The sequence below is a fragment of the Salminus brasiliensis genome, chromosome 16 (genome assembly GCF_030463535.1).
Source record: "Salminus brasiliensis chromosome 16, fSalBra1.hap2, whole genome shotgun sequence".
Taxonomy (NCBI): domain Eukaryota; kingdom Metazoa; phylum Chordata; class Actinopteri; order Characiformes; family Bryconidae; genus Salminus; species Salminus brasiliensis.
Window position 1 is genome coordinate 528363 of NC_132893.1, and position 24159 is coordinate 552521.

Genomic DNA, 24159 nt, shown 5'->3' on the forward strand with positions numbered 1-24159 from the left:
TAGATTTATTGATGTAGATTTATCAGTAGATTTAAGAACTGCACTAGCTACTCCACTGAACCACATCACGCCAACTAAAAGGCAGAACATCCTTCCAGGTCGATCCGAGCGGCGAAGAAGCCTGGCTGGAGTGAGTCTGGAGCACTTTTAAGAGCACTTCCACGGCTGGCGAAGGAAGTGACTCACGCACTGGAACGCGCTCTCCTGCTCTCCATTGTGCCAAAGCCAATCAGTTCCAGTCCCAAGGTTGTCTCCGTGGTAACGCTGATGCTGCGTGCTCGGCATTAAGCCTTCTGGATCTCAAAACACTACACACACACACACACACATCATCAAACAAAATAAACCCAAATCCCTTTGATCAGGTGTCAGACATCCGTCACAGAGGATTTCCAGTAGGGGCCTTATTTGATTCCCGAACCAGAAGGAATTTTGTCCAAAATTCACAATTTAGCTGAGAAATTAGCCGCTACTGTTCGACACACTGACACTAACAGGTCCCCATCAGTACCAGTACAGATCAGACCATTACAGAGATCCGGTCTGATTAGGATATTTTGAGCATAATTTTGGTATGAATTAGGGTTTCTTTCAAATATATATCATATATATTTATATCATTTTATAAGATTTTTATTAGACGTTATAAAATATTTTATTATAACAACTAAAAATTATAAATATTTTTTATACAGAAATCATAATTGAAAAGTGTGAAAGTTTTGAATTAATAGGAAAGTTAATTATAAAATATGATTAATTATTACATTACATTATTCATTTTATGTAGAGCATTTTAGCTTTATCACACACCAATCACATTCAACCAAATTGCCGTATCCATGGTAACACAACCAAAACTGCCGGCCCAGCCCACTATTCACATGCTGTGAATGTGCTGGACAAAACAAAAGGGCAGAATAATTGCAGTGTAAATGGCAGTCGCAGTACTGGTCAGTGCAATCACAGTTCCCTGAATCTCTCAGAATCGCCACCGTTAGATCAGCGTATCAAGACAGATTCGAACATCCCTACATTTAGCCGTCTGACTTCCGGCTGTACTCTCATGCTAACCAGTTGCCTTTTCCAGGAACAAAGCCCTTGTTACACAAATGGACCCCATTCTCCCTGTGTCTTGCACACCGGGATTAGGACCCTAATCCCCAGATTAGGCCTGGCACCGCTGTGCAGCTTCAGAGAAACCCAGCAGCGGCTCCGTCCTCATCATCAGCTTCAGCCCTCGGCCCCCGCAAATTAATCAGAGCGCTGGAATAAAGTGACCGTTATGCAAGAAAAGTGCCCAGTCGGAACAACAGGGCTGCAGCCAGGTCAACAGGACGTGCAGCACCTGATTATAAAGTCATACAGCGAAGACGGAGCACAAACAATCTGTTTATGAGCCAGAAGATCAGGGATGTAAAAGCTAACCTGATTAAAATGCTCATATAATCCTCATTCCTCACGCTCATTCTGACAGACTGTAATACACTACAGGAAGCCTAGGGGGCGCTCTATAATGTTCATATGATCCACACGCTCATTCTGACAGACTGAAATACACTACAGGAAGCGTAGGGGGCGCTCTATAATGCTCTATAATGTTCATATGATCCACACGCTCATTCTGACAGACTGTAATACACTACAGGAAGCATAGGGGGCGCTCTATAATGATCATATGATCCACACGCTCATTCTGACAGACTGTAATACACTACAGGAAACGTAGGGGGCGCTCTATAATATTCATATGATCCACACGCTCATTCTGACAGACTGTAATACACTACAGGAAGCGTAGGGGGCGCTCTATAATGCTCTATAATGTTCATATGATCCACACGCTCATTCTGACAGACTGTAATTCACTACAGGAAGCGTAGGGGGCGTTCTATAATGTTCTATAATGTTCATATGATCCACACGCTCATTCTGACCGACTGTAATACACTACAGGAAGTGTAGGGGGCGCTCTATAATGCTCATATGATCCACACGCTCATTCTGACCGACTGTAATACACTACAGGAAGCGTAGGGGGCGCTCTATAATGCCCTATAATGTTCATATGATCCACACGCTCATTCTGACAGACTGTAATACACTACAGGAAGTGTAGGGGGCGCTCTATAATGCCCTATAATGTTCATATGATCCACACGCTCATTCTGACAGACTGTAATACACTACAGGAAGTGTAGGGGGCGCTCTATAATGCCCTATAATGTTCATATGATCCACACGCTCATTCTGACAGACTGTAATACACTACAGGAAGCGTAGGGGGCGCTCTATAATGCTCTGTTAATGTTAATATGATCCACATGCTCATTCTGACAGACTGTAATACACTACAGGAAGCGTAGGGGGCGCTCTCTAATGCTCTATAATGTTCATATGATCCACACGCTCATTCTGACAGACTGTAATACACTACAGGAAGCGTAGGGGCGCTCTATAATGCTCTATAATGTTAATATGATCCACACACTCATTCTAACGGCAGACTGCAGGGCAGGGCTTGATTTTACACAGCTGTGGCAATGAGACTGAATTAGACACCTGAATTCAGTGATTAAGAGCTGTGTCCCAATACTTTTGTCCATATATAGTACATAGTATTTCACTACTGTTTTATGAGACTGATGCTCAAATGTCGTTTGACTGCTGGAGTTAATCCTGGCTGTAATGCAGTGTGGTATAATCCACCATACAGCATAAAGAGCCACATGTACGGTGGATTACATAAGACGATGATGATGATGATGATGATGACGATGATGATGATTCATTGCTACATGACCATCTAACCTCTGACCTTGGAAGCTGTGCACATTCACACATGCTGTCCAAACACTCACACACACACACTAACACGCGGGCACTTACTCAAGGCAAGGGCGGACTCAGATAAGCGTGCATTCATCCAAGCGCTGTGTACACGCCCTTCAGCATCCACCCAAACTCCACCAACAAAACAAACACGTTACAAATGACCCCACCCACACTGAGTAAACCCAACGGAACCCAAGAAAAGAAGAAAACTACCTGCTTAAATCTGCCACTTGATGGCGCTGTGTTATGTTGCTACATTAGCCAAAGTGAAGATGGTAGGCTAACATAGCTAATAAACACTGGAGTTACATATCCAGAACTGGAACTACATCCTCACTCGTCCTCATAGCGTCCCGCTCCGTATGCCAGACTGCGCAGAGGTGGACGTGGTTCCGGTTCCTCCAGTGTTCAGCTATGTGGATCCATGTTACACAAGCTAAGGAAGATCTGGAGGAGTTCTGAGAGACGGAGTGGCTCTGGAGGCCTGATGGCAGTCCAACTCGTTAGCAGAGTTAGCCTAGCATCTCCCAATATAAACAACAGAGGCTCACATCAGACACCAGACATCTGGGTCTGATCAGTGTCTGATCGACTGAGTCTGAGCTCAGAGATCAATCATGATACTCAGATTGTTCACAGAGCTGAAGCTACAACAAACAGAAGCTAGAAGACGCTAGAAGTGCAGACCTGACCCCGTCCCTACGTCCCGTCCGAGCAGAATGTTTCACTGCATTCCAATGTAATTAATCATGTAATTGTATTTAAATAGTACAGCAACACAGCGGTAATACCTCCCACAGTGAGTCACTCCCCCACACGAGTACAATCACACTCTACACATCCATTTACAATCACAGGCCCAAAACCAACCTGCCAGATTGATCTAATTTTGTGCTCTAATGAATTATGCAGCTGCTTCCAGTGAGTAAAACACTCGCACCTTTTACTAATTAAACAGACCACCGCACACGCTGAGCTGCTCAGGAGCTGTTCCTCACATTAGAGGGGCACTTACTGACAAATCTGATGTATTTAGCATGGCCTCCACAAGACCTCTGAAGGTGTCCTGCTATGGTTTCTGGCACCAAGACTGACGTTAGCAGCAGATCCTGTAAGAAGTCCTGTAGGATGGGAGGTGGGCGGAGCCTCGATGAGCATCAGTGAGCCTTAGGCTTACGGTTGTCCTTCCTTGAAGCACTTTTGGTAGGTACTGACCACTGCATCCCTGGAGGGAACACCCCACAAGACCTGCCTGATGTTTGGTGGAGATGTTCTGACCCAGCTGTTTATCTAGAACCTCACAGTTTGGTTCTTGTCAAAGTGTCTCAGATTCTTAGACAGTCTTAGAACTGATTCGCTGTCTAATACGTAGATCCACCCTCGACAGGAGCCGCTGTAGATGAAGATCATCAGTGTAATTCACTTCAGCTGGCAGTGGTGCTAATGTTATGGCTGATCTGTGTTCAGGTTTATCTGATGTTCAGTGCAGTACTGTATTCAGAGCTGATTACGGGGGCAGTGACCTCGGAGAGTGAGTGAGGTGTGTGCTGAGTAAGCGCCGTCACTGTCGTCGTCATTATCAGTTCTTCCTCTGTGCGCCCACACACTCTCGTCAACACAGGATCACGTCACTCTGCTGTGCTGCGCTGTTCTCCCCCCGAGAAGCAGAGAGAAGCTGAGTGGTTGAAACAGCTCACATCACTGCTGACGCCACCAAGAGAGCTGTGTGTGTGTGTGTGTGTGTGTGTGTGTGAGAGAGAGAGAGTTCAGCATATACACTATACATAAGAGTTTCCACTTTATCAGACATTCCTACCTTGTGTGCCCACTCACTGGCCACTTTATTAGAAACACCTACCCGGTGCTTCCACTCACTGGCCACTTTATTAGAAACACCTACCCGGTGCTTCCACTCACTGGCCACTTTATTAGAAACACCTACCCGGTGCTTCCACTCACTGGCCACTTTATTAGAAACCCCAACCTTGTGTTTCCAACTCACTGGCCACTTTATTAGAAACACCTACCCGGTGCATTCACTCACTGGCCACTTTATTGGAAATACCTACCTGGTGCTTCCACTCACTGGCCACTTTATTAGAAACCCCAACCTTGTGTTTCCAACTCACTGGCCACTTTATTAGAAACACCTACCCGGTGCATTCACTCACTGGCCACTTTATTGGAAATACCTACCCGGTGCTTCCACTCACTGGCCACTTTATTGGAAACACCTACCTTATGTTTCCAACTCACTGGCCACTTTATTAGAAACACCTACCCGGTGCATTCACTCAATGGCCACTTTATTAGACACACCTACCCGGTGTTTCCACTCACTGGCCACTTTATTAGAAACACCTACCCTGTGTTCGCACTCACTGGCCTCTAACTTTCTATAGTCTCTATAGTTAGTCACTAACTGTACACCAGCAAGGTGGTTTCCAATAAAGTGGCCAGCGCAGTATTAAGCAGACGCTGTTAGTAGCGCAGAGCAGACAGAGGAGCAGACGTCTCTGAGCCGTTCAGGGCGATTCTTTCAGCACCGAGTAAAAAAGGAGCCGGACGCCACAGATCAGGTCAGCGCTTCACTTCACAGCTACCGAACAGTAAAGGCGCCTCCTCCTCCGAGGCGTCTGAGGGAGGTTAGAGCGGCTCTAAGCCGGAGACGTCGTTATATAATCCACCAGCTGCCTGCTCTGCTGTTTGGTCGCGGGCAGATCACCGTGGAAAAATCTGCACAGTCAGAGCGCGCCGAGCTGCAGCGTCACGACTGATCTGTAAACCAGGCCGCGGCTTCACCTGGCAGATCAGCGCAATCTGCCCCACCTCAGTGCTAAGGGACCCTCTGACTGCCCTTTCAGATGGGGAGTGGGTGTTCAAAGACTACAGGGTCTAGACGAGGTGTAAAACAGTCAGAAACACTGCAGTGGAACCTTTCTGAGGAGCTACACTACATGTCCAAATGTTTGTGGACACCCTTTCTAATGAATGCATTCAGCTACTTTAAGCTGCACCCATTGCTGCTGACACAGATGTGCAAATGCACACACACAGCTTGTCTAGTCCCTGTAGAGAAGAAGTACTGCCAATAGAATAGGACTCTCTGGAGCAGATCAACATCATGAACATATTGGCCTAGGTTCATCCATGCTGCCTAATGCCAGGCGTGGACTAGAGGGGTATAAAGCCCCCCAGCATTGAGGAGCTGTGGAGCAGTGGAGGAACTGTGTTCTCTGGAGTGATGGTGGAAGAGCTCCATCCAGTACTTTTGGATGGGATGAGGTGGGGGTGGTGAGGTGGGGTGGTGACCTCAATCAAATCTAGTAGAAAGTCTTCTTCTCTGGACAGTAGAGACAGTTACTCCAACAGAAGCAGGATCAGCTCTTTAAGACACTTGATTTCAAAAGAAACAATGAATAAACTAACAGGTGTCCCAATACTTTTGTCTGGGTAGTTATTTCAGCAGCTCCAGTATGGTCTCCACTGTAAGCTTCCTAATGAGTGGCGAAGACATTTGAACCTGGTCAGCATTAAGCTCAGCTGCAAGGTGAGTGTGTAAGCCCTTGAAGACCCTAAAAGACCCCCGGGACCCCCGGTCCAGCGCCAAAGCGATGAGTCAGAGTGGTGTGCGTGTCCCGATTATTCAGTGGTGACTCAGAGCTGCTGAGGGGGGGTGGGGGGATGGCACGGGTGCACTTGACTGAAGCGCAGCAGCTAATCGCGGAGCTTTGGGGCGGCTCAATCCGTCAGCATACTGCTTATTATGACTCAGCCCTCACACAGTGCTGCCTGCTTCTCTCTCGCTCTCCCTCTCTCCCCCGGCGATAACAGCTGAAGGCCAACGCGGAGGCGGCTCCATCAGGCACGAGAACCCCCCCTTCCCTAGCACCACCACCACCACCCGAAATCACCCAGGCTGGCCTGAACTGCTGGAAGCTCATCGCTAGCTCTGCCAGACTTGAGAAGTTTAGGAAGAAGAGTGAACAGGAGGAGACGCAGCAGTGCATCATCATCATCTGTCAGCCTCGCTCTGTTTTTAGCTTAGTCACAGAGCTGACCACCAAGCCCCACGGTCACTGGTCATCTGGAGAGGTCACACATACACTTAAAAGACCTAAAAGGCAGCTCAATCTTTATTGCCTATATATATATTTTTTTTATATAGGTTTCCATCAAAGTCTCTCCCTTGGTGCACTATATGGACAAAAGTATTGGGACACCTGCTCATTCATTTATTGTTTCTTCTGAAATCAAGGGTATTAAAGAGTCTCTCCTGCTTTTGTTGGACAAGAAGACTCTCCACTAGATTTAGGAGGAGCCTTACTGTGAGGATTTGATTGCATTCAGCAATAAGACCAGTGTTAGTGAGATCAGGATGTTGGATGATTCCCATCCCACCACATCCCATCCAAAAGTACTGGATGGAGCTCCACCACCATCATCATTCCAGAGAACACAGTTCCTCCACTGCTCCACAGCTTCTCAATGCTGGGGGGGGCTTTATATCCCTCTAGCCCACGCCTAGGCCATGTTTTTATTTAATTTCTATAGTAAATTAATGTCCTTAATGAAGAACCCCTGAAGTAGGACTGCACACCTTGAAGGCGGTGATTACGGAGAGGATGGTCAGCAGGCTCTGTAATCCAATCCAATTCAAAATAAGCTGCTAATACAGTTAATAAGCACATTACATCCCATAATAACATCTTCTGCAGTGTGATACGGAACTGACTCACAGTAGAAATGCCAACACACAACAGTGCCAGTGTTAGAGTGAATTTGATCTGAGACGGGTTTCACATGGAGACAACCTGAGACCCCAACAAGCACACATACACACACACACACACACACACACACACACACACACACATCATTGCAGAGAATCCAGACTTCATCCAGACTGAAATCTATACCCAACCCGTTGAACCGTTGAATTGAGTCTCGGAGTGATGTGGGAGGCCACCGTGGTCCGTGGTGGGGGGTGACGGCCAGGTAGATGAATAACTCTCAGCGGGGGTGGGGTGGGGGGTTGTGTGAGGGGGTGAGGGGGCCGTGGCTTTGTGCATGGTAAAGAGGTTGTGTGGAAAACCAAACTGTAGAACCGGAGTATTAAATATGTAGGCGCAGATGGCGTCAATAATGCAGACTTTCTCTGTGGTGGCGGCCTCCGGTGTCATACTACACCAAACTGTGGACGTTATGCTGTTTGACAGGACAGAACTGGATCACAATGTCCACAAATGTACCTTTCACTGGCTGACCCAGATATGCAGCTCGACTTTTCTCCTCCTGGACGTCAGAGCGAAAGGTTCTGATCAACAATGTACGCTGCCCACAGTGTGTCTGGGTCAGTTTACTGCAGTAATCAGTGTGTTATATTAGAGCTCCTGTAAACTGCAGTAAGTGGTCCGCTGCACGAGACCCTGACACCTGCTCTACAGCTGAAGGAAAGAGGTGGGGGTGTTGTAGTCCTTCAAATTCATGAGCAGAGCTTTAAAAGAGCGGCAAACACAGCGAACCATCTGCAGAAACCTCAGCTCTCAATGAGCAAAACCGAAATCTCTGGTAAATGGTGTTTGAGCCTGGGTTAAAAAGGGCTCTAAACTTCCTGAAAGGCAAAACAGTGTTGCTATAGAGTTGTTTAGTAGTTGCTATGGTATTCTAGGTGGTTGTTATAACGTTGCTTGATGGTTGCAATGGAGTTGTTTAGTGGTTGCTAGGTGGATGGTATAGTGTTGCTATGGTATTCCAGATGGTTTGCCATAGTGCTGCTTGGTGGTTACTATGGTATTCTAGGTGGTAAATAATATTAATAATAATGTTTTAAGGTGGTTGCTAGGTGGTTAGCATGGTGTTGCTATGGTATTCTAGGTGGTTGTTATAAAGTTAAGTAGTTGCTAGGTGGTTGGTAGGACATTGCTTTGGTATTCTAGATGTGTTGCTATAGCATTGCTTGGTGGTTGCTATGGAGTTGTTTAGTGGTTAATAGGTGGTTGGTATGGTGTTGCTATGGTATTATGGGTGGTTGCTATAGTGTTGTTTGGTGGTTGCTAGGTGGTTGGCATGCTGTTGCTATGGTATTCCAGGTGGTTCCAATAAAGTTGTTTAGTAGTTGCTAGGTGGTTGCTATCGCATTGCAATGGTTTTCCAGGTGGTTGCTATAGCGTTGCTTGGTGGTTGCTATGGAGTTGTTTAGAGGTTGCTAGGTGGTTGGCATGGTGTTGCTATGGTATTCCAGGTGGTTGCTATAGCATTGCTAGGTGGTTGCTATGGAGTTGTTTAGAGGTTGCTAGGTGGTTGGCATGGCGTTGCTATGGTATTCCAGGTGGTTGCTATAGCATTGCTAGGTGGTTGCTATAAAGTTGTTAAGTAGTTGGTAGGTAGGATATTGCTTTGGTATTCCAGGTGGTAATAATATTAATAATAATAATGTTGTTAGGTGGTTGCTAGGTGATTGGAATGGCATTGCTATGGTATTCCAGGTGGTTGCTATAGTGCTGCTATGTGGTAACGATGGTGTTGCTAGATGATTGCTATAGTATTCAAGGCGGTTGCAATAGGGTTGATAAGTAGTTGCTAGGTGGTTGCTATGGTGTTGCTTGAGTGTAAATCATTGGTTTAGCCTCTGTAGAACAAATAAAGCTAATAAAGCTAATAAATGCAATTCTGTTAGGTCAGGCTGATCAAAGCCCAGCGGCTTCCGGATCAGCTCCTCTGATCCAAATCATTCCCGTTTCGGAACCACAGAACCTTCTGGCCTTGACTCATTCTGCAGCAGCACACTCCAGGCTGGCTGTGTCACTTCACTGACCGCTTTAACGCTTACGAGCGAGCAACCTCAGACATGCTAACATGCACGCTGAGCTACGAGGGCAGAGTGAGTCTCTGAGTCTCAGGAGGGTGTAAGCAGCTTCGCTGATGGAGGCGTTCTCGCCATGGGGCAGTCTAAATAGCTCCATCCGTTTGGTGCTCCACATTTCTGTCCCTCTTCACTTTCCATGTATTTACGAGGTTACAGCCTCTCCATGGACTGCTGCTCCAACCCCCCCGCTTCAGTGAGACCATACCCTCAGTCCCGCTGCAGCTCTGCTTACGGACGGTACGCTGGACACTGTACTCGACACAGACCATCTTAAATCTCTATAGTAACACTGCAGACACATCTACACATACAGCCCTCTGAGATGTTCCCCGTCATACTCAATATGGACAAAAGTATTGGGACACCTGCTCATTAACTGTTTTTTTCTCATATCAAGGCTGATATAAAGAGCTGATCCTGCTTATGTTGGAGTAACTGTCTCTACTGTGCAGAGAAGAAGACTTTCTACTAGATTCTGGAGGAGGAGCATTGCTGTGATTTGATTGAATTCAGCCACAAGAGCTTTAGTGAGGTCAGGATTACCCCCAACTCCCCATCTCATCCCATCTAAAAGTACTGGATGGAGCTCCACCACCATCATTCCAGAGAACACAGTTCTTCCACTGCTCCACAGCTCAATGCTGGGGGGCTTCATACCCCTCTAGCCCACGCCTGGCATTAGGCAGCATGGAGCCATGTCCTATTAGAATAGAGAAGCTGTGTGTGTGCATTTGCACATCAGTGTCAGCAATGGGTGCATCTTAAAGTAGCTGAATGCATTCATTAGAAGCGGTGTCCACAAACTTTTGGACATGTAGTATATCTTTCAACAGATCTCAGGCCAGTGAGAACAAACCTCTTTAGGCTATGTGATAGGAGTGGTGGAGTGTTGGTTTTGTCCAGGCCGTGTAAGGACCACTTATCTCCTTTTAGACATCAAAAACAAGACCCAGCATAGTGAAGTTACCCCTCAACAGCTTGTAGCACAGTGGAGAACATCGAGGTGGCCCTCGTCCCTCTCCTGTTACACACTAAAAAAGGGATGGCTGGAATAACCGGAGGTGTGTGTGAGCACCAGAGCTCCAGATTCAGGGAAGCTTCGGCTGCTGAATGTAGGTCATCTCTGCACTTCAGCCTGCATACAGCCCCAGTTCTACAGCCTAGGGACTGTGTGTACAGAGTAATGATCGAGGGAGGTGCACACGCACACACACACACACACACACACACTGAGTAACAGGTCATCTGCTTGCCCTGCTCCATCTAGTCCACTTTCCATGTCCTGGTGAAGGTCACTTTCAAAGGAAAACTCTCAGGTCCCTTCCTCAAGGAAACTCTTTGACTCTGCCTCAGACTCTCTACGAGTCTCTTCATGACTTCAGGAATTCTCTTCAGTTCTTGACTCGTGGAAACTCCTCGTCACTCCGAGTCGAGGCCTAACAGGAGCTTCCAGCCTCACTAAAACTCTTCTTGAGACTCTTCCCTGTGGAACTTCTTCAGTTTCAGCCTCAAAGAAACTACTCGAATTGAAATTCCTTGAATTGAGGAAACTCTTCCTCATTTAACCTGCATTTACACTCTACCAAAGTCGCTGCCTCATAGGAACACTCTCGACTTTTCTTAGGTTGTGGATGTTCTCCTTGGGTTTCTGCCTTTCCTCCTCAAGTCCCTGTCTCATGCAATGTCCTTGAGGTTCTGCCTCATTGAAACTCTCCAAGAGTCCCTACACTGTTCAAACCTTCCTCAAGATCCTGCCTAAAACTCTTAAATCCCTGCCACACGGAAGCACTCCTCAAGGTCTTCACTCAAACCTCTGCAATCCCAGCTACACACAAGCCATTCTCAAAGCCTTGCCTCAGGGACATTCTTCTTCAGCTTCTTCCTCAAGGGACGTCTCCTTATGAGTTCCCATCTCATTTAAACTCTCCTAGAGTCCCTGCCTTTCTATCAGACTCGGACAAACAAGCATCGACCCAATCCAGTCTCCAGAGTCCCCAGCATCCTCTAAGCCCTGCCTGTCCCTCTACATATGGGCAGTATCATCAGAACAGTCCCTCTGACCATTCTGAACATAAACATATGATGGGACTGTACGAGTGCAGGATACTGGGCTCTTTACTGCGTTCCCTCTTGGTAAGTAAAAGCAGTACGCTGTCCTCCGATTACTCCATTAATGCAGTGCCTCTCTAATCCAGACCGGCCTGGAAGGCAAAGTGCAATCACAGCCGGTTCCGAGCAAGTCGAGAGAGAATCTGCAGCTAAGCTGCGGGGAAAAAAATCCAACACAAATGACCGCTACGCGTGGGACGACAGGAGGGAGGGAGGGAGGGAGGGCTGAGTTAGAAAAGAGGAGTGAAAGACAGGGACAAAGTGTGAAAGAGAGAGGTACAGAGTGAGAGAGTGAGTGAGTAAGAGAGAGAGAGAGAGAGAGAGAGAGAAACTAATTTTAAGAACAGATTGGTAACGTCAACTGTCAGGCTTAACTGTGATTAAATGTGCTTACTGGTTTCGGCATGCTGCTGCGTGACACTGGCATTTCAGCGAACAGCGGCGAAAACAAGGACTGAAATACAGCAAATTTGTGACCACCCACCTAACAGTGGGAATAGCCATCCTCGGCTCGTACGACACGAGCGAGACGTCGTGACATGGACTGTATTTGGGTGATGGAAGGTGTTCATTATAGAGGTCATTATAGCGCCGACTGCTCCGTACCACTCGCCAGAGTCCCCGTTCCCCACAATAGGGCACCACTGTTATGCTATAGGGAGGCTCTCAATGTGCGAGAAGTCCGTTCTAGAACGTCCCTGAGTTCTGAGACGCTACCCCTCTTCACACTGTACTCTACTATCATGCCCTTTTGGGGTCCGTTAAATCCCATGATAAAGCTTTCACACTCTGCTACAACTGACTGGTGTGCTCGCTCTTTTATACCTGCAGCAAACCCTGTCTGTCACGAGGCATCTGGGACGTCCCAGGCCGAGCTCATTCCAAACCAGGGGTGGTCATAATATTCTGATTTGACAGTGGGTGGCTTCCTTGCTTAGTGGGTCATCTTTCACGAATAGATGACCTGCTAAGCGTGACCATGTAGTACATGGTAGAAAATCTACAAATTATGGACAAAAGTATTGGGACACCTGCTTGTTCATTGCTTTTCCTGAAATCAAAGCCATTGTTCCAGAGAGCACAGTTAGTTCCACTGTTTACTCTACAGGGACTAGACAAGCTATATGTATGCGTGTGTCAGCAATGGGTGCAACTTAAAGTATCCCATTGCATTCATTCAACAGAAGTGGTGTCCACAAACATTTGGACATAGACTGTAGTGTATCACTCTGGGCTACGCAAAGACGTCCCAGAGCATCCTGCATTATCCTGATTATCCAGTGGAAAACTCTGGTTAAACTACATGTCATTAAACATGATGTAACCTGCCTGTTGTTGCCAAACTGACTGAGTGATATTTTTGAAGCTAGAAGAAAAAGCACTGCTTGCCGTCATAGTTTTGGCCTGTAGAGTAAAGTCCAATTAGGCTCTGATCTATTTGCCAAGGCAATCCATTTGCTCTTTACGATTATGAGGCGGAGAGGCTGCTAAAAGGATGGATTCTCAGCTGGCAGGTGGAGGAGGGTAAAGGCCCGTGCCGCAGAGAGCCCCAGAGACGGGGGTTGGGGTTAAGTAGGCAGCCTGGAGGCCGAGGCCAAGGCTGGGACTGTGCGGCTGGGACATCCCTGCCTGGTAATCCCAGAGTGGCCTGGTGATTAAGGGATTACTACTGCAAGTAATTTTCCCTGCCCAGGAGAGCCTAATTCATAGGCCTGGTCAGCTAGACAGAGAGACACTGGCGCAGAGAGGAAGGAGGAGGAGGAGGAAGAAGAAGAAGAAGGAGAAGGAGAGGGAGAGCGAGACAGTGAAGAACAGATGGGGTGCAGAACGAAAACCAGCACAAACAAGCAAGAACCGAATCAGGAGCAAGAGGAGGAAAGGAACAGCCTGCTGCTAAGCTAACCCCTTATATTGGGTGAGAAAAACACCGACACTGCCCAAGCAGCTTAACCAGGACTTCCGTGCCTGCCTGCCTGCCCGGCATGTGTGTGTTCCTGTGCAGCCCTAAAAAAGCACTGCCTTAAATACAACTAATAAAACCACACATCACACATCTCCCAGCAAGTGTGTAGAGTCTCTGGACCTAGCCTAGCTCTACAGGTCCGTAAGCGTTCCGGCCACTGCGTGTTGGGAAGGATGCTGAATTTGAATGCACTGACTGACAATGGAAATCACTAACCGCAGCATACCAATGAGGCATGCTCTCAGTGCTGGTGACAAGAGGTCGTCAGGACCGTTTAGTGGTCCCTTCAGATCAGCTGCCCGGCTCAAACACACCCCCTTAGCCTGAAATTGATGAGCTGAACCAGGTGTGTCGGAGCTGGGTAACCACCAAACTTTGCTGGAGGCCGGCCCTGCAGGACTGGACTCGTGCACCTTTAGATGATATCCAGTAATCTTATACTATGGTTTATGTGGGAAACAGGGACCCCTTTTACACCTGTTTACTTCAGGCATCTTGAGTATCAATATTATTATTATGCATAAGGCCAAGCCACATAAAAGGGGCGGAGTCACGTGACTGCACACATATGCGGTAGAGTGTTTTTAAGGGGACGGTTTTTAAGGAAAGACTACGTCGACTGGAGGTTCAGAACGACGGGTCTGATGAATTTTCCACAAACGACCCAGCTCTAGAGAAAAGTCCATGCGTCAATCCCACGCTACAAAGAGCCTTGAGTTTTTCTGATGCGTCCCGCTGCGGGCTGAGAAGAGCTACCCGCCCAAGACGGACAGAACACAGCATCCAACCCACTCAGCTTAATTGCAGTGTGACTGCCGAGAAGCAGCGAATCAATCATATTTCCATTCAATTAGCTCGTCTGCGGCTGAGGAGAAGGTGACAGACCTCTTTTAAACAAATGAAGCGCTGCAGGGAAGATGACCTCGGAGGACCCTTGAGATGGGCCGCGATGGTGTTTTATAATAATCTGGCATCTCTACAGTCAGAAGCACATTGCACAACCCTCTGAGCCGCGCTGCGGTTTGTGGTGTAGAGGTGCTTATGCAACTCGGTCCAGGTGCTATTTATCTCCCTTTTTTATCGTTCGTTTCAGAGGCAGACGAGGGCCTGCTGGTGCAGATCCCCATCCTTCATGATGTTAGCGTTCGTAACAGAGGAAAAGGGAGGCGTGCCGGTGATCTGCTTCTCTGGGAACGGGAGGTTGATCTAAGGTGTTTGTGAGAAGTGGATTGTTTACCTGAGCTGCTGTTTGTGGTCTGACCTTTAAAATAAAAATATCTGACTATACAGAACCGGTTTCCCTGCTCGGTTCCACAGGGAGAACATGGTTTAGGCTGAACAGCAAAATACATCTGAGAAGGTGCTGTATAATACGATGGACCTGCACCTTACAAGAGGGTTCCTCACGGGTTCTTTGGAAAAGGCAACATCAGTATATATGCATATATATAGAACCACAACAACACAAAAGACCTCTTTTTAATGCCCTTGATTTCAGAAGAAACTAAAAAATGAATGAGCAAGTGTCCCAATATTTTTGTCCATATAGTGCAGCACACTCAGGGGTTTCCTACCGGTGCACTATTCCCTCCTGAAACCTGGGTTCTTTGAAAGGCTAACTACATCTGCAATACTGCATCTTCAGGAACATCAGAGGTGAGGTGTTTTCCTCCTGAGGTGAAGCTCCCTGATCTCAGATCTGTAAAGATGCAAATCTTTGATGCTCTCTAGTCAACCCCCAACCTCCTGAGAGGGAGTACACCGGAGAGGCAGAAGACGGAAAGACCTTCCGGGTGCGCATAATTACGGCCTGCCCCAGAAAATCCGCCATCATCTTTAAAGATGTTGAAAAACAGCAGCAGAGGCTGGCCTGTCACCTACAGCGGCTCCTGCCGAGAGGTGGATCTACATGGACGGTCAGTTCTTGAAGGTGATGAATATGATGAAGCAGGAAAAATGGACAAGCATAAGAATCTGAGATAAACTGTGATGTTCTAGATAAATGACCGGGTCAGAACATCTCCAGAACATCAGCAAGCAGGTCTTGTGGGGTGTTCCTCCCGGTATGCAGTGGTCAGTGGTCAGGCGAACCCAAGGCTCATTGAGGGTCATGCAGAGGTCCCACCTCACTCCAACTTACAGGACTTTAAGGATCTAGATCTAGGTGCCATATACCACAGGACACCTTCAGAGGTCATGTTTGATGCGTTAGGCGTGTGGTATTAATGTTATGGCTAATCGATGTATGCTATTATATTATCAGTATATCTGTGACATACAATTAAAATAACAATAATCGCAATCATCTTAGGACATCATCCAAAAAAATATTGCTGTAATGACCGGCCTAATCAGAGGACGTCATCCTTGATTTGTAAGTTTGGGTAGAGGGTGAATTCTTGAGGAGTGAGTCCCCCCTGTTCTCTCTCTCTCTCTCTCTCTCTCTCTCCGGCAGTCTGCCGCCCTAAATCAGGCTGTATTGATTGCCTCAGCTTGGGCCGGTTCATTCTGCCCGCAGCTCGGGCGAAAACAAGCATGGCGGCTCTTGCTGTGCCATCGAGGACTGATGGATGGAGCGAGAGGGAGCGCGAAGGCCTCAGGCAATGAGCTAAATCAAACCTTATCAATCCTCAATAAACAATCATTATTTGTGGAGTGTCTGCAGCAGCAGGACCAGCCCGGGCCCTGAATTTGCCAAATGACAAAAAAACACGGCTGTTTGGAACACACTTAACAACATGATGCTGCGTTGGGACCCTCTGCTAATAGAGTGATCAGCCACAACATTAGTACCACCTGCCTAATACTCCTGAATCACACGGAGTGACACCCTGCAGCCCTGAGGAAGAAGGCTTTACCCTACAGAGCGGAGGGTCTTCATCAGTTTAACCTTCATCACGCCTCAGAGACAAATCCCATCAGAACCAGTCATACGCTGTGACGCCTCTACTAATGAATATTCAGCTACTTTATGTTGCACCCATTGCTGACACAGATGTGCAAATGCACACACACAGCTTGTCTAGTCCCTGTAGAGAAGAAGTACTGCCAAAAGAATAGGACCCTCTGGAGCAGATCAACATCATGACCCTATCGGCTCCATGCTGCCTAATAATGCCAGGCGTGGGCTAGAGGGGTATAAAGCCCCCCAGCATTGAGCATCAGCAGGTGAACGGTCAGTGAACCTAGAAAAATGGATAAGCGTAAGAACCTGTGTTCCACCAGGTATGCAGTGGTCAGTACCTACCAAAAGTCTTCCAACGAAGGACAACCCGTGGACTAGAGACAGGGCAATGCACACCTAAGGCTCAATGATGCTCATGGAGGCTCCGCCCAAATCACAACTTACAGGACTTCTTAACGGTTAGTCTGGCTGCAAGAAACCACAGCAGGACACTGTCAGAGGCCTCAAACGGTCAGATCTGTTGTGGCATCACGAGCAGGCCTGCACATTATTAGGCAGGTGGTACTAATATTATGGCTGATCACTGTACATATACACGTATGTCGAATATGGTCACATCCCCTCTAGCTGCACTGAAATGAAAGCAGCCGTAGATTCAGTATTTCTGGCCTGTTTTTGGCGCAGGTCATGGACTGGCGTCTGGTGATGCAGAGAGTCTTTTATGCTGCTTTTATTACAACTGAAAAGGCAAAGAATTCAAAGCAGCACAAAAGGAAGCGTCTACAAAAGCTCATGTTTTCTTCAGAATGTCGGACTGAAGCTTTAACGGGAGATGCCGGTAGTATCAGGACTTCATACGCCACAGAAAATGGACACGCCAGCTGGTTCTGAGCCTGAACTGGAATCTAAATCTGATTATGCCTCTACAAAAGGAGGGAAAATGTGTGTGTGTGTGTGTGTGTGTGTGTGTGTGTACCAGCTAGACAGCAACGTCTCAGCAGCAGCTGCTCCCGCTATGTCTGAAGAGGCATTGTGCTCTAATGTTATGCCAAAGGGCTCTCTGCCAAATTGACCCAAAAGCAAAGCAGGATCACTTCATCTGAAAAGCTCCTGTCCGGCCCGCAGATGAACCGCCTTTTTATTTTTTAGTGGAAATGAGTGAAACGCATTCACACAATTTCCTGATTGCTGGATCAAAGCTGGAAAGCATCGGTGGATCTGCTGCTTACTCATAATGTAGGCCAATTTAAAGCCCTGCATTTAGCAGCTCGTAAGCTTATCGCTCCACTAACATACGGCGTAAACATCCCTTCCAATAAAACAAGAACAAGAAATTGACCTTCACTTCAAATACAGTCGGTCAGGAAAGACCGTTTCAGAGTCCGACATTAGATTCTTCCGTTTCTGATCTGGATACAGTGACCATACTTAGTTGTTTTTAAAAGAGGACACTGGGGACACCCGGACGTCCGTGGTGATTAGGATGCTGTGGTCGTGGGGCTTCAGGTAGGCCTGAATTCTAAGACTGTGACAGTGTGAATGTGTGAGGGAGTTAGATATCTCTAAAATCATGCAGCTATTAATAAACATTAATACATAAACATTTACTCATTTACCAAAACTAATAACAGCCTCAAAAACCTGTATTACTAAATCAGCTCCTTTCATTACCACCCTGTTACATACATTGTTTTTAGATATTAAAGTCTGACCGATTTGTGTTAATGTACATTTGCGGTGAGGTCATTTCAGGCAGTAGTGAGAAGCTTTCTGACCAATTATGTCCAAGCAGGGCTTAAACAGAAGCATTTAAAGCTGTCTGTAAATCCGCAGACCGAAGGTGAGGCGACTCTAGAGGCTAACGCTGGTGTGAAATCAATGCTAAATCCCAACATTTCAGAAAACACGATTGAGAAACCCGGTCAGACACATGCTTCACTTCCCAGAAAGAAACCATGTCCAAAGGACCTGCGGTCACCCTGTGTAACTCCACAAGTTAGCATGGTGCTAACTGCAGGTCTGAACCACTCACTGTGAAACTCACTGTTATCTAGAACACGGACAGAACAGTGTTAGCATAGCTAAAAACATTAGCTTGTCCATACTGTTTTTGACTAGCTGACATGGTTCAGAGCAAGTGTGTAAAGTTTTGCGTTTTTCTCCAAGCTAATTAGAGCTAATTAGCCTAGTCTAAAGCAACATTAGCAAACAAAATTTGTTTTTTATTATTTTTATTATTATTTTTATTATTATTTGTTTTTTTCATCAGATCGAAATTGGCCAATATGTGTGGCTGTAAGTTTAACATGCTTTTTATGTAAATTTTATGTCTTGACAAATTTGAAGTAATTTTATCTACAGAAAGTAGATTATATTTCATTCCACTGGATAACAGATATAATTAAATAAAACTCTTCAAATATCTAGTGAAATTTTTTTTTTAATGAAATCGATTAGTTATTTAAAGTAGATTTAAGAGGATTCGGCTTCCTTCAGCAGTATTTTCCGAGTGTAAAAGGATATTTAGTGTGGACACCGCGGGCAGACTGTAACACAGCCTTGGTGTGGCCTAATGTGTGTCGGGAAGCCTAGTCCAGGACACTGCGACTGCACTGCTGAGCTGGACTAATGAAACGGCTGCTTCAACACGGCGGCCTGCGGCGGTTTAGCCGAGGGCAACTGCTAACACACTCACTTCCTGTTCCCTGATGGCAGAACTCTCTCTGGAGTTTGGTTCTTCACACTGATCTGGGACCAGAATCCCCATCTCCATCACTACGAGCGCGAAGAGCAACGGCGCTGATTTCTGATCAGGAACACCTCCCACGCGGCCAGAGAGTGAGCGAGTGAGGGGGCGACTGGTGCAACATGCAAATACTTTCCCCCTCGCAGCTCTCTCTCCTGTCCCTGATTGTATCAGGACGTGATGGAGCTGTGTGCTGACGCAGGCCCCGCGGCCGCACCGTGCGGCTCTACAGCTGCGGGAGACGGAGGGCTGTAATGAGGTTTAGCAGAGCTTTCCTCTCTCAATTACCGTCTATCAGGACGCCCCGCGGTCCCAGCAGGGGCAGGAAGAACCCTCCCGAATCCCTGCAGGACACCTCCTCATCTCCTGCTAACATCTGACAGTAACATGAGCACGAGCTCGGGCTGCACAATACATCACTCTTTAAACAGCCCTTATCAATAAATCTGGGTTTTCTACAGGTTTCTGAAATAAAGGTGTGATGACTGTTAATGTATATATGTGTGTGTGAGTATATATATATATATTACTATAAGTAAATAGCGACAACATCTGTATATTTATAACGTTTATTAATAGCTTGTATATTTGAATAGTACAATAGTATGTATAGTGTATGCTAATGTGTATATTTTGTGTATTCTACTTTCTGTAATTTACATTATATATATATATATATATATATATATATATATATATATATATATACACATTTGTTTTTCACTTTCACACCTGTGTTCATGTGACGTGACAATTAAACTCACTAGATTTTATTTTATTTTCTATATTATAGCCAATATACTACATAACACATAATACTGTATATCATAGTAGAAAATATCATCAAATATGTTACACATCGCTGATATTATATAACGACAAATATTGTATTAAAAAGGCTAAAAAATGGTTGTTTTTTTTTTAGGATATACAGTACAACAGCTTTTGCTGTATATATTACCTCTGATAGGCAGTATGACAGCAAAATGTGGGTATTATACTCCACATATAGCACATAGCCCTAATATGTTACTTCCTAATTAATATTTTATATAGTATATTTATATATTATTTATATATATATAGCAAATCTACAATGTATTAACCATGTAATACTGTATATTACACACATATATGTATATATATATATATATATGTGTGTGTGTGTGTGTGTATGTACATATACAATGGCAGCTAATGTACAGTATCAATCAGCTACAATTGTGTGTATTACTGGTATAGCAGTATAGCAATATATAAATATACTGATGATCTACAGTGTAATAATCATGTAATACTGTATATTAACTGCAATACAGTGTGTGTGTATATATATTGTAGTTAATATACAGTATAACATGGTTATTACACTGTAGATCATCAGTATCTGAGGGAGGAATCTATAATTAGAATTCTGCTTGAGAAATCGTGTCTCTAACGATGGGATTTAGTGGAAATTAAGTCACGAACTGCTGCCGTCACCAAAGAACCGTATTGACTACACCTCCAGAAACCTCCACCCACACACACACCCACATCCACCCACACACACGCCAAAAACCTGACACTACATCATAATGTGCCTTATACAACATGTACAGACAACCATCACTTATTCTAGAACACCCTGCTTTCTCTCTCTCATTAACACACACACACACACACACACACAGCCGGCTGTCCTCACGCTCTGGCGGCTGAAGAACAAAGGGGATCTCCACCTCTCTGCCTGCTCTATTATTAGATCTTCAACCCAGAGACAAAATAATCACACGTTCAGCTGAATCTCCGAGCAGAGCTGCTACTCTGAAGGCAGTGAGGGGTGAGCGCGGCTCGGAGGACGACACGACCAGCCTCAGATCTGTGGGTCTAAAACCCAGAACCGTACGCGCCGGGCCCAGCTTTAACATTGCAGTGAGAGAGCTGACCTCTGACCCTGGTGTACAGTTCAGTCAGTGCTGATTAGGGCTGTCATGGTGAGCTTTCCTCATTTGATATGATTTTGTTTTTGCTTTAATTCTGAGGTTAATTTGACAAAAAAAAAAAAAAATTGTTTTTGTGTTGAAAATGTCCCAAAGTTCTAAAGTTAATTCATGTAATAAATTACATAAAAACGCTAAGGATGCTGGGACTGTGCTTTTTTTTTTTTTTTACATTTTACTATATATACTGTTTAAATGAAATATAATAAAAAGAAAGTAGTAATTTAATAACTCAGAAATTACATTTGAATTACTTTCATCATTGTTGTAATTACAATTACATTGTTGTAATTACACTTAATCAAAATTAAGCATTATCTGTGCTGTCTATAATGATGTTGTGAATGTTTGTGAGTGCTGGAGTACTGAGCATAAAGAATAAGCTGATTAAACAGTAGAAAAATACAGACAATTAAACAAATCAATAATATCCAACATTAAATGGTTATGTTGGCATTAAAAAGCCTGAGAAAATTATTTAAATTAAGTTAAACTTACAGCTGGGTAATATGACGATATTTCATTGTACTGTGAATTTCTGTTTTTTCTCTGTATTCTAAAAAAGAAAACTAGAAATATGAGGCGCCAAAAAATTCGAAAAATAAAGATATTTTATACAGATAGGAAATATTATATATATATATATTAAAAGCAATCATTTAGATAATTTAAAATCAGAGGAGTGACCATAGAAACATCACTATAACTCATAAGTGATCACGGTCCAATAGTAGGTCAATGTTATGTACAGTGATCATTTTGTAAATGCGACAAACACAATACCCTTAAAGAACACTAAACTGGTGTGTTCTTACACCCCTAAGAAGCTCAGAAGCTCTTCTATGTCCATAAACACTGACTGTTCTTCAGAGCTGAGGGTGGCCTATTAACACAGAGGTGTAGTCAGTAACAGACGTCACACGCATTAACATGTGGGTACGGTATGGACAGAGTGGGCGGAGAACACAGGCGCGTAGGTGGGGGAGATTTGAATGAAACACACAGGGAATAATACTTCCTTTGTGGAGATCAGAAAGTGAAGTATGGCCAAGCGAAGGTGAAGATCACAAGCAGACCGATCTTTTCAACCATGGAAACACAGAAATATTGTTTGAGTGAGCCGCAGGTAAACGTGGTGGAGTCCTGCTCTCTCCACATGGCATCAATCAGTGACACACAAAAAAACAAACAAACGAAATCTGAAATGAATTAGTGAAAATGTGACGCTATGGAATAAGAATATAGATCGAATCATTTCAGGAACATCCCAACATCTACGCCAAACACATATCATTAATATGGTGGAGGGATACATGCTGCAGGGTGTAGTGCGGCTACAGAAAGTAGTCCCTAAAGAGAACTGCATTAGCTGGATTAGTGTAGCTGCACTGGTGGGTTTGGATAGGAAATAAATTATGGGCTGTATCTGTGTTGTAGTCATGGCGACTGAGGCCTGGCTCCATTCACCTCCACTGTAAAGAAATCCCAATCTCTACAGTGAACCACAATTTCACACCCAACCCCACTCTGAATGTGTTCATCTCAACCACTGAATTATGCAAAACTGTACAATTAAATATCTGCGTATTATTAGTTCATTAAACCATCTCAACCAATCACAGCAGATAGTTACTGAATATTTAATAGCAGCTGCTGAAGAAGGCTTGAGGAAGCGCAGCTGTCCTTTTAATTAATGTGTTTTTTCACGTTCTGACCATGATCTTAGTCCGTTTATGACCCAATTACAGAAGCTGGAGTGAAGTTTTTATAAAATAGCCCTCCATTAAATCTCAGTTTCTCTCTTAATCGCGATACGATGCTTTAAAGCTGGTTGCAAACGGAGGCTACGGATTTGTGCTATTCCCACCCGTATTCCGGCTCACGATTGGCTGCTTGTGTCGCTTCCGGCGCTGGGATTGGCTAAAGATATCGCTTCCTGCGTTGTCATTGGCTAGTATTTTTAATCCCACAAGTCCCGCCCTTCTGCGATCAGACCGGAAATTAGTTTCACCTCCATCGCTGTTTTTATTCGCTAGAATTTCTTTAGAAAAAGGTATTTTATAATTATACGTTTATAATAAATGTGATTTTATTCGAAACTGCGCACATTAATACACGAGGCTATAAATAGAACGGTTAGCGGTGAAGTGACGTTCCAGCTAGCAGCCAATCACAGCGCATGAGGGGCGTGGCTGACCGGAATACGGGTGCAGAACAGCCCCTGCTTATCCCTGAGTGCGCCTTTGCAGCATTTCAGACACCAATGGCGAAGGAAAATCAAGGTAACCGCCAATATGCATGAAAATAACAATAAAAACAAAGCATCCACCGTCATCTTTAGCCTTTATTCATCACCCTAACACACACACGCACGCACGCACGCTCGCGCGCCATCACACACCACACCAACCATCCACATCACACCACCGTGCATCCCAGTAACGTTAGATAAATGAATGAATGAATGAAGGAAGGAAGGAGACGAGGAAGACTACCGAGCTTCATCACAACGGTGACGCAAAAGATGGGGATTTACCCCCGGGGGCACCTGGAAAGGGCAAGACGAAAGGGAGACGACAAAATGCTAATGCACCCTGCTCGTGCGCTTTGCCTGCAACGACCATGCAATACAATATACATGGATCTATGTTTGTATATGCATAATTAAAAAGCGGTGGCATGAGCTTGAGCAATGCAATGCTAATGAAAAAAAAAAACAAACAAACAACAAAAACAAGCTCGTGCATCAAA

The 24159-nt window shown here is 45.3% G+C and overlaps 1 protein-coding gene across 1 annotated transcript in view; it reads right to left on the reverse strand.

The window, feature by feature from the left end:
* The window catches only part of ppm1e (protein phosphatase, Mg2+/Mn2+ dependent, 1E), a 41062-nt gene that overhangs the window by 15521 nt on the left and 1382 nt on the right, over nucleotides 1-24159 (reverse strand). The window lies entirely within an intron of this gene.